The 12863-nt window shown below is 43.7% G+C and overlaps 1 long non-coding RNA gene across 1 annotated transcript; it reads left to right on the forward strand.

Annotated features, from left to right (window-relative positions):
- The first annotated feature begins 2713 nt into the window (after positions 1 to 2713).
- Positions 2714 to 8981, forward strand: LOC143959419 (uncharacterized). The gene is made up of 2 exons (XR_013270221.1): positions 2714 to 3135; positions 8238 to 8981. It is a non-coding gene; the product is annotated as an uncharacterized LOC143959419 (long non-coding RNA).
- Positions 8982 to 12863: the final 3882 nt, after the last annotated feature.

Consider the following 12863-nt stretch of genomic DNA (forward strand, 5'->3'; position numbering starts at 1 on the left):
TACTTTTCCGGGACTACGTCTATTGACGTCGTCCCGGTTACGAGCGGCCTGCGCGCCCCCTGAGGGGCGCGCGCGGCGCGCTCTGTGATCGGCGAGTCCACGAGACTCGCCTGATCACCGTTCCGTGCAAGGGGTCGATCCCGACCCCTTATCACGTGATCAGCTGTCAGCCAATGACAGCTGATCATGTGACAGAACGGAGCCGGTAATCGGCTATTATTCCTCCTCGCGCTGACAGCGCGAGGAGAGAAAAAAAAAGCCGATCACCGGCGGCCGTGATCGGGACATCAGTCCCGATCACGGCCAGCAATACAGCTGACCACCTGCCTCCTGCCAGTGCCCACCTGCCCACCGCAGTGCCATCCTGAATGAAAGTAAGTGCCCCCCATCAGTGCCACCCAGCAGTGCCCATAGTGCCCACAGCGCCATCCACAGTGCCACCCACAATGCCACCCACAGTGCCATCCAGCAGTGCAACCAACAGTGCCACCCACAGTGCCCACAATCTTCCTTAAAGGTGCTGCACCCCAGTGCCGCCCATCAGTGCCCAGCAGTGCCGCCCATCAGTGCCCAGCAGTGCCGCCCATCAGTGCCCAGCAGTGCCACCTATCAGAGCCACCTATCAGTGCCACCTATCAGTGCCCATCAGTCCCATCTATCAGTGGTACCTATCAGTGCCCATCCGTGCCACCCATCCGTGCCACCCATCCATGCCATCTTATCTGTACCCATCTTTGCCCATCAGTGCCGCCTTATCTGTGCCGATCGGTGCCGCCTTATCTGTGCCTATTAGTGCCGCCTTAACTATGCCTATCAGTGCCCACCAGTGCAGCCTATCAGTGCCCACCAATGCAGCCTATCAGTGCCCACCAATGCAGCCCATCAGTGCCCACCAATGCAGCCATCAGTGCCGCCTAATCAGCGCACTTCAATGAAGGAGAAAAATGACCCGTTTGCAAAATTGTATAACAAACTATTAAAACATGATTTTTTTTTTTTTTTTTTTTGCATCTTTTTTTGTTTGTTTAGCAAAAAATAAAACTCCGAGCTGTAATTAAATACCACCAAAAGAAAGCTCTATTTGTGGGAAAAAAATGATAAAAATTTCATTTGGGTACAGTGTTGTATGACCGCGCAATTGTCATTCAAAGTGCATCAGCGCTGAAAGCTGAAAATTGGTTTGGGACTGAGGGGGGTTTAAGTGCCCAGTAAGCAAGTGGTTAAATGCCAAAGTTTCAGTAAGTAGTAAAATGACTGGTATTTAGCAATACCAGTATTACTGGTATTTAGCATTTGATATACAGCGGGCCAGGCAAAGTGCTAGGAGAGAGCAGGGATGAAACAAAATGTGGGTAGAGTTCAAGGCTCCTTCTTCAGTTTGGACCTAGGATCATAGGGGCTCCCCTGAAACACAAAGATCATTTTGACAACCAACAGGGGCAAGTGCAGGCTTCAAAAAGCTTTTCAATACTATTGTTACTTTGGAGTTACATGCCATGAATGATAACTGTCACAGTTGCTTGTGCTCTCAACCGAACTGTCAAGCCATCAAACAGCTGGTGTCATAACTGATCACATGTGCAGCACCATGGCAATTGCAGCCCAAACAAAGGCCAAGATGGCGGCTTCCTTGGCTGTAAAGGATATTTTGTTTTAGGTCTGGGTCAGGCTCGCTTAAAACCACCTAACAGTTTCTTATAGCTTTTAAGAATAAAAAGATCTCTTGAATTTTGAGGCCTTTTGCAAAGGGAACCCCATGGTCTCTACTGGATTTGTTACAATTATTTTATATTATGGAAACTTTAGCTAGAGTCAGAGCAGAGTTCAGTAGTCTTAGGTAGCCTTGATTGGTGGTGAGGGCATGGCTCAATGTTTGCTAGCTAATCCCTGAACTAGACTGAATTGCAAAGAAAGGTGCATTACACATTCAGGCATTAAAGTGAATGTAAAGGTTTGCTTTTTTTTTTTTTTTTCTTTAAATAACAAACATGTCATACTTACCTTCACTGTGCAGTTACCTTTTGCACAGAGTGGCCCTGAACACAGACTTCTGGTGTTCCTTGGTGGCTCTCGCGGCTCCTCCTCTTATGAGATAACCCCCTAGGAGAAGCACTCTCTCGGGGGGGGGGGGGGGGGGGTGTTTACCTTGAGGGTGCGGTCCTGAGTCCAGCATGTGTGCCCAAAGACATGAATGCTGGACTCGGCCCCGCCTCCGGAACATGTGTCATTGGATTTGATTGATAGCAGCAGGAGCCAATGGGAGGTAATTTTTTCCAGGATTCTTCCTGCAGTGTTGTATTTCCTTCAGCTAGGTAGAACTGCAATTCACAGCCGGAGCACTTAGTAGGTATTTGAGCACTTAGGACCTGTTAATTTACCGGATTGGTAGAGTGTGCAGTGACCGAGTAGGAAGCCAGTGGTTTATATGTGATGTTTCTATTTGAGCTGTGATACAATGGTTTACCAACAATCAATTTCAATAAAGACTGATTATGCCTATGGTACATGTACATATACGTGCAAAGCTTTGGTCATGATGAACCTCAAAACCTCTAATATGTGCATCTATGCAAATATACACACACCTTGAGATAATCACTTGTTTATGATTATCTACTTAACTAACTCTGTTATATTAGTAACACAATATAATTCTGTATGACAGCATCAGAGCTGAAATCTCTGAAGACATAAGCAGATAGAAGGCCAAGTATCAAACACAAGATGGCGTGAGCAGGATTAGAATGACGATCACCTCCACGTAAGAAACAGCTGGGGATCTGCAGGGATTGGGATGAGAAGAGAGGGATTAATGGAAAGATTATCACAAAGGGGAGAGAATGAGATTGTGACAAAGGGCAGAAGACAAAGGGGGCAAACAAAAGGCAGCAATAAAACTATGATGCATATAGTGACAAAGAATTGATCATATTAAGAGAAGAGGTGTAGAGGTCATTGATGAAGGAATGAGGTAAGAAGAGTGACATCAGCGGAAACTGACAAGACAAAGGGCGAAGTATTGTACACATTATAAAAAAATTAGAACACCAAGGAAGCCGTTGAGGCATACATTGATCACGCTGGACCCATTAACTCAACTCAACATCTATCTGAAGCAAAGCAGCCGCTTCTACGGTAAGACGCTCCCCATATTCTTGCTCCTCCTTACCAAACCTTCTATTTTACCATCCTTTTTCTAAATAATCTCCAAAGACAAGCATGATATCAATCTACCCAACATCACTACTATTCCCAATGTGAAGCACATTAATTGCTTTCCAGATATTCTTTTTTCCTTACCACCTTTTGTTTTTGTCTGTGTATTGGCGCAATGTCCGCAGTGAGGCTAGGTGGTACAGATGTTAATATTTTTCTGTTTAAAATAACAGTGCACATCAGCACTATTTTATAAGGAAAGGCAAATGGCAATGTTAATACAAACTATACTAACCTATAGCAATCAGCTTTCTTTTTTTATTAGTCTTTTATTTTATTGCTTTGTACAAGAACTCCAAATCATTGTAGAACAATTACCATAAATATGATCACTTGCTACAACACTATGATCTTATTTCATTTGTGACAGATTTGTTTTAATGAAAAAAAAAGAAAAACATGTTAGTTATTTCAAATCCAAAGCATTTTTTAGAAGTTATGTACAGGATTAGGAATTATAGCAGGGATATTTTACTTTGCCAATATGCAATACATATAGAAAGCTAGGACGGTCGCAGATAATGTGCCTATTAACCCTACCAAGTGTATGTTTAAATGACCCACCCTATACCTTCACCTTAAATAACCTACTGTTTTATACAATTTCAGACCCTGCTGTTTTGTATTATAGTGTTGAGATAAATTTGTCTTTAAGAGCCCTTTCACACTGACAGCGCAGCCGCGTTAGCGGTAAAGCGCCGCAAGTTTTAGCGGTAATTTAACTTTTAGAGGTGCTTTTCGGCAGCTAGTGGGCACTTTTAACCCCTACTAGTGGCTGAATAAAGGGTTAAAAGAGCCTGCAAAGGGCTTTGGCGGTGCTGCCCATTGATTTTAATGGGCAGGGGCTCCTAAAGCACCCCAAAGATGCTGCTCGCAGGACTTTTTTTTAACGTCCTCCCAGCGCAGTGTCCCAGTATGAACTCACTCTGGCTTTCACACTGGGACTGCAGATGAAGTGTTTTTCAGGCGCTTTACAGGTGCTATTTTTAGCGCTAAAGCACCTGAAAAATGCCTCCAGTGTGAAAGGGGTCTAAGTGCAGACTTATCATTCACATTTATTTATGTATTCATTCTTATGAAATTATTATGTAACAAGAGGAAGTTTAGGATAGAATGGTTAAAGTCCAGACAGTAATTTAAAATCTTATATATAGTGCAATTAAAGTATAGAATATGTTATGAGTACAATACCCCCAACCACTGTGAAGGTGATGTGATCATCTTGAACCAATGTATGCTAGGTAATCTTTTTTTTTTAATCAATAGTTTTTATTAAAGTTTACATTTTTATCAAGACAAATGACAGAAATTATGACTAAATAATTACAGTAGTTAGATACATAGATAATAGTATCCAAAAATAATAAGAAAATATAATATAAAGAAAACCATATTAATTATCTCAATTATAATCGGAATAATAAAGATAACGATCGGGAGGTTATTAATACATCCAATGTGGAGACAATACACAAAAGTAATATCAATATTATCTTCATATATTTATATACTGCCAATTTAAGTAATTCAAAGATGATGAACATAAATATATTCCCGAACACCCCTATGGGTACTAAACTGTGTTCGGGACAGTAATAGTAACCTGTCATTTAATAGATACAAAAAGATTAAAATATTAGAGCGGGGTAAGTAATTTTTTAATTCAAGTTATCTAGGAACAAAGAACTCATGCAATGTTTTGGGGACTAGCCCATTTTAACCATGGCTGCCATATTTTATGAGTATGTTCTTTTTTGTGAGGCCGAAGAGCTAGAATTGATTCATAAATGTAATGAGTTTGAGTCGATTCTATCACTTCTTTTATGTATGCTAGGTAATCTTGACTGTGACTATGGTGCAGTATTGGTTGGCCTAACCCTCAGCAGAGTTTAATAGAAGGCTATATGACATATTTACTGCTCATTTGTGTTGTGTACTAAGGAAGCATGTAATATGCCACTGTTGACCCCTCCTTGTAAATATCTCTTTCAGTAAAGGTTAGTCTCATTTAAAGCAGTTGTAAACCGATGGCTTTTTTTTTTCCTGAAAGGTAAAGTCATAATGTGCATTATGTGAAACTCACCTTAAAGCAAAGCTGTTCCAGTGCCGCTTCAATCTTCACCCATCTTGCTTCCGGGTTCGTGGGCTCCAGCTCTGTGGCTGGCCACAGCAGCGATGACGTCACTCTAACACGTGTGCACAGGAGCCGCCATTTACGACACAGGGCTCAGAAGGAATGGCATGGGTGGCCATTCCTTCAGAGCGCATGCGCCAGTGATGTCACTGGCTGCATGCAATGTACATATCTCCTAAACAGAGTACGTTTAGGAGATATATACACTACCTATAGGTAAGCCTTATTATAGGCTTACCTATAGGTAAAAGTCTGGAAAGGAAGTTTACTTCCTCTTTAAAAAAAGGGATTGTTTGGGCTACCAAGTAGTTGTCGGTTTAGCAAGGGGGAGTATATCTAACCTTGCTTTTAAGACTACAGTGAAGGTTTTGCCCTTAAAGGAGATCTGTTGTCAAGAAATATAAAAGCCGACAATGTTGACCTCCCTCTGAAAATGTTAGTTGCCTGGCAGTCTCTGTCTCTGGTATTTTGAGACCCTAATCTGGAACAAGCATGCAAATCATGAGTTCTGATTTCTATCTGATTCTCTATATCAGCATATTTATTCCAAATCAGAGCACTGCCGTCCACCATGTTTATTTCGCTACTGCAGAGAATTTGTGGAGGATCCAGTTAGTAGCTCTTACCGCAGTGTGCCAAGGCAGGAGGCAGAGATATTCAATGCAGGTGGTAATAGAGGCAATCCAGCTGCTGGAAGGAAGGAGACAGCAGGCGAGAGGTGGACTGTAGATGTGGTGGCAAAGGTGAGTTGTGGATGGGGGTGCAGAGGTGTGCTGTGCAGAACAGGTATAGAGGTAAGTCTTGGACAGAGAGATGCAGACGTGAAAGGGAAGAGCAGAGGTGAGCTATGGATGTGAGTTCAGAAAGCATATGCATAACATATGTATTTTCTAAAAATTATTGTGCTGAGGTTTGTGAGTGTCTGTTAGACTCTTGCTCGTGGCACAGTAATTAAAGGATTTTTTGTGGGTACAAGGATTTTGGCATATGCAAAAAACAAAATCCCCCTTAGGTGTTTAATACATCACATTCACTTTTTGTATTATTTTTATTACAGAATTACATTTATAACGCTTACTGATTATGCTAATGTGTTATGAACTATAAATATACAGTATCTCACAAAAGTGAATACACCCCTCACAATTTCGTAAATATTTTATTATATCTTTTTATGTGACAACACTGAAAAAAATACACTTGCTACAATGTAAAGTAGTGAGTGTACAGCTTGTATACCAGTGTAAATTTGCTGTCCCCTCAAAATAACTCAACACACAGCCATTAATGTTTAAACTGCTGGCAACAAAAGTGAGTACACTCCTAAGTGAAGATGTCCAAATTGGGCCCAATTAGCCATTTTCCGTTCCCCCGGTTTCATGTGACTCGTTAGTGTTACAAGGTCTCAGGTGTGATTGGGGAGCAGGTGTGTTAAATTTGGTATTTTATCGCTTTTAGTCTCTCATACTGGTCACTGGAAATTCAACATGGCACCTCATGGCAAAGAGCTCTTTGAGGATCTGAAAAAAAGAATTGTTGCTCTACATAAAGATGGCGTCTGCTTTAAGAAGATTGCCAAGACCCTGAAACTGAGCTGCAGCACTGTGACGAACACCATACAGCAGTTTAACAGGACAGGTTCCACTCAGGCAGGCCTCACCATGGTTGACCAAAGAAGTTGAGTACACGTGCTCAGCGTCATATCCAAAGGTTGTTTTGGGAAATAGACGTATGAGTGCTGCCAGCATTGCTGCAGAGGTTGAAGGGGTGGGAGGTCAGCCTGTCAGTGCTCAGACCATACGCTGCACTCTGCATCAAATTGGTCTGCAGGGCTGTCATCCCAGAAGGAAGCCTCTTGTAAAGATGATACACAAGAAAGACCCCAAACAGTTTGCTGAAGACAAGCAGACTAAGGACATGGATTTCTGGAACCATGTTCTGTGGTCTGATGAGACCAAGATAAACTTATTTGGTTCAGATGGTGTCAAGTGTGTGTGGTGGCAACCAGGTGAGGAGTACAAAGACAAGTGTGTCTTGCCTACAGTCAAGCATGGTGGTGGGAGTGTCAAGGTCTGGGGCTGCATGAGTGCTGCTCCTGGAACTGGGGAGCTACACTTCATTGAGGGAACCATGAATGCCAACATGTACTGTGACATACTGAAGCAGATTATGATCCCCTCCCTATGTAGATTGGGCTGCAGAGCAATATTCCAACAGGATAACGACTGCAAACACACCTCCAAGATGACCACTGCCTTGCTAAAGAAGCTGAAGGTAAAGGTGATGGACTGGTTAAGCAATTCTCCAGACCTAAACCTTATTAAGCATCTGCAAATGGAAGGTGGAGGAGCGCAAGGTCACTAACATCCACCAGCTCCGCGATGTTGCCATGAAGGAGTAGAAGAGGAATCCAGTGGCAACCTGTGAAGCTCTGGTGAATTCCATGCCCAAGAGGGTTATGGCAGTGCTGGAAAATAATGGTGGCCACACAAAATATTGAAACTTTGGGCCCAATTTGGACATTTTCACTTAGGAGTGTACTTACTTTTGTTGCCAGTGGTTTAGCCATTAATGGCTGTGTGTTGAGTTATTTTGAGGGGACAGCAAATTTACACTGTTATACAAGCTGTATACTCACTACTTTACATTGTAGCAAAGTGTAAATTCTTCAGTGTTGTCACATGAAAAGATATAATAACATATTTACAAAAATGTGAGGGGTGTACTCACTTTTGTGAGATACTGTAATTGTTAGCAAGGGTTTCTCAAAGGGAAAAAGGCTGAGAAAGACTGCACTAGATAAATCAAATTTACCATGACAGAGTCTCCTATAGACAACATACTTCAGTTAAGATTATTTTGTGGACCATTTTGTTTGCAATTTCAGATATGTCTCGGGAGCAGTTAGAAGGGGTGGTCCGTACAGTCGAAACCCTACTAGCAGAGGCAGAAGCACTACGAGTCCGATGCCAGCGACAGAGTGATGAGGTGAGGCAACTCTGTGAAGACTTGAGAAATGAAAACCGAGAGCTGGTAGAGCGATTTTCTCAAGCGGAGCGAGATCTCACTGAAGTCAAACGTTCCGTCAATGAGCTGATGGACACCAAAATAGCATTTGAAGCCCGGGAGAGGCAAGTGCGAAAGTTGAGCAAGCAACTGTAATAAAGGACACTGGACTTTTCAGTCTGATAGCCACAGAAGAACATAGTTTTATTAAAGCCTTGGCTACCTCCACTTCCCCTTATCACCTCCTCTAATCTAATTTTCCCAATCATGTAGATGATTTCAGGTTGTTTAAATGCTTCTTGGATTGTTAAATTAATTAATCTAAGTGATGCAGTAATTTACGGTAAACTGAAATGTGGAGAACACAAAGGGGGTATTTATGAAACATTGAGCAGCTATTTTCTCTACTTACGGTAGCTGCCACATTTTTTGTTATTATTGGCCAATTTTTAGTCATATAAAAACAGGCTTGTTGGTTTTGTTCAGCACAAGAATTTGTCATTTATCTTTCTTTTCACGATCACAGTTTTTCAATTGTCTTTTAGCCATCTTTGTTACACTTTATTTTCACGTTTAAAGCTATGAAATTGAATTTAAAAAATAAATTTCACTCATTCACAAGTCACTCATTCTTCCTCTCTTTCAAGTTTGGCAGTTTTCTTACAAATTTATCAGTTTAAAAATGTTGCCACTTTTAGACCAAACCTTTAGGCTAACAAAGCTCAAAGCATTTGCTATTCGCCTTTCAAATTTGCTATGCATTGCTGTGCATTTGCACTGCCTTAACATAATGCACACATGCTTGGACTAATGCAAAGCACTGGACAGGTGTGAAGAGACCTAAAACATTTTTCAAAAGGGAAGATGTCCTTTCAAGCAGAACTCCACCGAAGAGGGGAGGTTCTACTTTAAGTCCTCCTTCCCTGCCTCGTTTGACATGTAATTTTTTTTTGGGGGGGGGGGGGGTGGGTACCTAGTTTTGACAGTTCTCCTCTCCCCCTCCCCCTGCACGGACCATGAGAGATCTGCGGGACCATTCACAACATGCAACAAGGTGGGCAGCTGGCTGTAAAGACCAGCTACCCACAGTTAGGATGCCAGTGCTGGGAACCTGAAGGCTAGTGAAGAAGTAGCTCAGGTGAGGACAGCGCTGGATCCATGGACAGGTAAGTGTCCTTTTATTAAAGGATCACTACATTTTTTAAAATAAATAACACACATGTTATACTTACCCCCACTGTGCAGCTCGTTTTGCACAGAGTGGCCCCGAACCTGCTCTTCTGGGGTCCCTCTGCGGCTGTCTCGGCTCCTCCCCGCAAGGACTCCACAACTTCATGCGAGCTCCCTCGCATGGTGTGGCGTGCTTCTGGGCACGTTCCCGTGATACAGCAGGCGGCAGTAGCCACTCACTGTATCACTCGGCCCCTCCCCCGGTGCGCCGCATCATTGGATGTGATTGACTGCAGCGCGAGCCAATGGCTGCGCTGCCTTCAATCCATCCACTCTAGCCAATCAACAGCCAGAGTGAGCGGCGAAGAGGATGTCGGGGGCAAGCACGGGACTTTCGAGGGGTTAGGTAAGTAAAACGGGGGGATGGGGGGGCCGGCATTGTCGGATGTTTTTTCACCTTAATGCATAGAATGCATTAAGGTGAAAAAACTTTTACCTTTACAACCCCTTTAAAAGTCAGCAGCTACAGGATTTGTAACTGCTGACTTTTAATTTTTTATATCACAAATACATCTGCTCCTTCTACTGCCGAGTAGAAGTAGCTGATGTTCCGAGCGCGCAGCCAATCCTGTGCAGTGTTCCCGGCTGTCTCCCCACTTCTGGTGATGTAATTTCTGTGTGTTTGTTGGACTTTCTGGTGGCCATAGAACAGACTACAGACCTCCCTTCACCTTCACAGCCCGTGGATACAGCGTGAGGATGTTCGGAGAGACCTGAGTGACACCCCACTACAGATGAGCATTTTTTAAACCTGTATCTTTGTGTTTTATATCTTGACAATTAAATTGTTTACACTAATGCTACACTCAGGTGGTGTTTCCTGTCTTCCCCTCCTTTTCTATACATAATCATTATTGATCCATTTGGATTAGCAGAGCTCAGTCTCCCATGAAAATTAATAGAATGTGGAGTAGGAATTGTGTAAATTTGCCGTCACTTCACTGCTGCAAAATATTGTATGTATCCCAAGGCAGCAAACATTTTAGGTGATATCAACCAGCTTTCGACTGCAAAATCGACTGGATGGTTCAAGGCAACTTACAGCCAGTGTGTGTGCCCAGGCTAGCAGCTGTGTGCAAGGCAAATTATACAGGGAGCTTATGAAAAAAACAGAGACATTCGGCCCAACAGTCCTGGATTTCATTATTAGAACTTGTTTTGTCAGCAGTTTAAAGATTAAGCACAAGACTAATCCAACATTGACATGTATTTTTAGCTTGCCTCTTACCAAATAACACAATGCCATTTCTTAGCTAACATTTAGTTACCATCTAGAGATAGAAAACTTTGCCATTATATTTTTTGTAACAGTATTCTTTTCCTATGGAGAGGTTACAGCACATTGAGGTCCATGTATAAACTTCAAATAAAATACGTGAATGGCATGCCCCAGGCTTCCAATTTTGGGAGGGTATGTATGAACATCCTTACAAAACCCTGCCTCCTGGGTAACGCATCCAGCGCACTCTGTGAATGCTGTGATCACTGATCACAGTATCGGTCAATCACAGTGGCCCTTTACCATCTGATCACTTGTAAATAGATTTGCCGGTTATCATCAGTCCTGTCCTCCCACGCTATATCTGTGTGAAAAAAGTAGACCTGGTAACCATTAAGACTGCCAGTGCATTGTTTACACTAATAACTCTGGCACTGATCATCAGTGCCCTGATTACCAGTGCAGCCTCATCAGTGCTGCCTATCAGTGCTCCTCAATGCCACCTATCAGTAGCCATCAGTGGCAGCTATGAGTGGTCATCAGTGCAGCCTATCAGTGCTGCCCATCAGTGATCGATGCCCATCAGTGCCACCTGTCAGTGCTCAATGACGCCTATTAGTGCCCATCAGTACCACCTATTGGTGCTCATCAATGCTGCCTATCAGTGCCACCTATCAAAGCTCATTAATGCTACCTACCAGTGCCGCCTGTGCCACCTATCAGTGCTTATCAATGCCATATATCATTGCCCTTCAGTGCAGCCTAACAGTGCCTCCTTGGTAGGACTGGCGCTCTCACTAGGCAAACTAGACAGCCGCCAGGGTGCACTGCCGCCTAGGGGTGCACTGCTGCCTAGCTGGAAGGGGTGCAGGCCAGCACAGATGGATCATCATGTCAGTTCACTGGGCCCGGTGGCAGCCGCGGCTCCATTGGAATATTGCTGTGTCCTGTGTGCTCACTCTGTGAGTTTCACTCACTGTGTATTGCTGCGGTGCAGTGTGTAGGCCTCGCGGTCTGTCCGGGCAGCACTGTCTGTGCACAAATTGGATTGGTGCTGACACTGCCGCCTGCCAGACCCCACCAATCCCTATTGCAATTATAATTAAGCTGCAGTCTGGCTGGCACTATGGCCAATGATGTGCTGAGTGCAGGCACGGCACGCAGCCTGCCTCAACATAATGTCATTCCCTCCTCCGGTCCCACCCACAACAGAGCAGAAGAGCTCGTGCAGTCCCCGGCTGTCCCACACGGTGAGAACTGTGGAGGCTCACTCTGGAGCTGAGAAGAGAAAAAAAGAAAAGAGAAGGTACAGTATACGTGTGTGTAACAGACCGTGTGGCCTGTAATAATTGCTGCCTTGCTCAAGCTGTAGACAAACAGGCAGTATATTATACACAGTCTGCAACTGCAGCAATCATATTCAAAATTCCCTGTGTACAGTATTATGGCATCATGTACATATTTATTATAGTATGGACAAATATTGCCCACTGGATTGTGGGGAAACATTGGCAAAACCCAAGGCATACTGCAAGAAGGTACCAGCAGCTACACATATATTTTGAAATTTTGATTTATCTAAAAACTGACAGTAAGAGAAAATCTTATTTTTTTTCCTTTGCGCAAGTAGCTGGTCTTGCCTAGGGTGCAAAATGCTTCTTAGCTGAGCTTAGCTGAGCTGATATCGTCTCTCTCATACAGCTCAGAGCCTGCACTGACAGTCCCCCCTCCCTTCTCTCTCACACAGATGAGAGAGGAGAGAGGAAATCTTCTCCTTCTCCTCCCACCCCTCTCCTCCTGCGTGTGCAATGCACGATGTGTGAGCTGCTTAGCTTCACAATTTCCATGGTGCACACACAGGAGGACGGGGACGGAGGAGAAGGAGCAGACTGTCTCTCTCCTCTCTCATCTGTGCGAGGGCAGAGGTAGGTGGAACTGTTAGTGTAGGCTCTGAGCTGTATGAGAGAGACGCTCTCAGCTCAGAGTCCTGTGAAAAGAAACCCCGCTGGGGTCCCCCAACAGTGGCGAGACACCAGGGCCTGTTTGCAAATGCGACCT

Source organism: Lithobates pipiens, unplaced genomic scaffold, assembly GCF_037356315.1.
Source record: "Lithobates pipiens isolate NorthernLeopardFrog02 unplaced genomic scaffold, aLitPip1_a1.2 Scaffold_74, whole genome shotgun sequence".
Taxonomy (NCBI): Eukaryota; Metazoa; Chordata; class Amphibia; order Anura; family Ranidae; genus Lithobates; species Lithobates pipiens.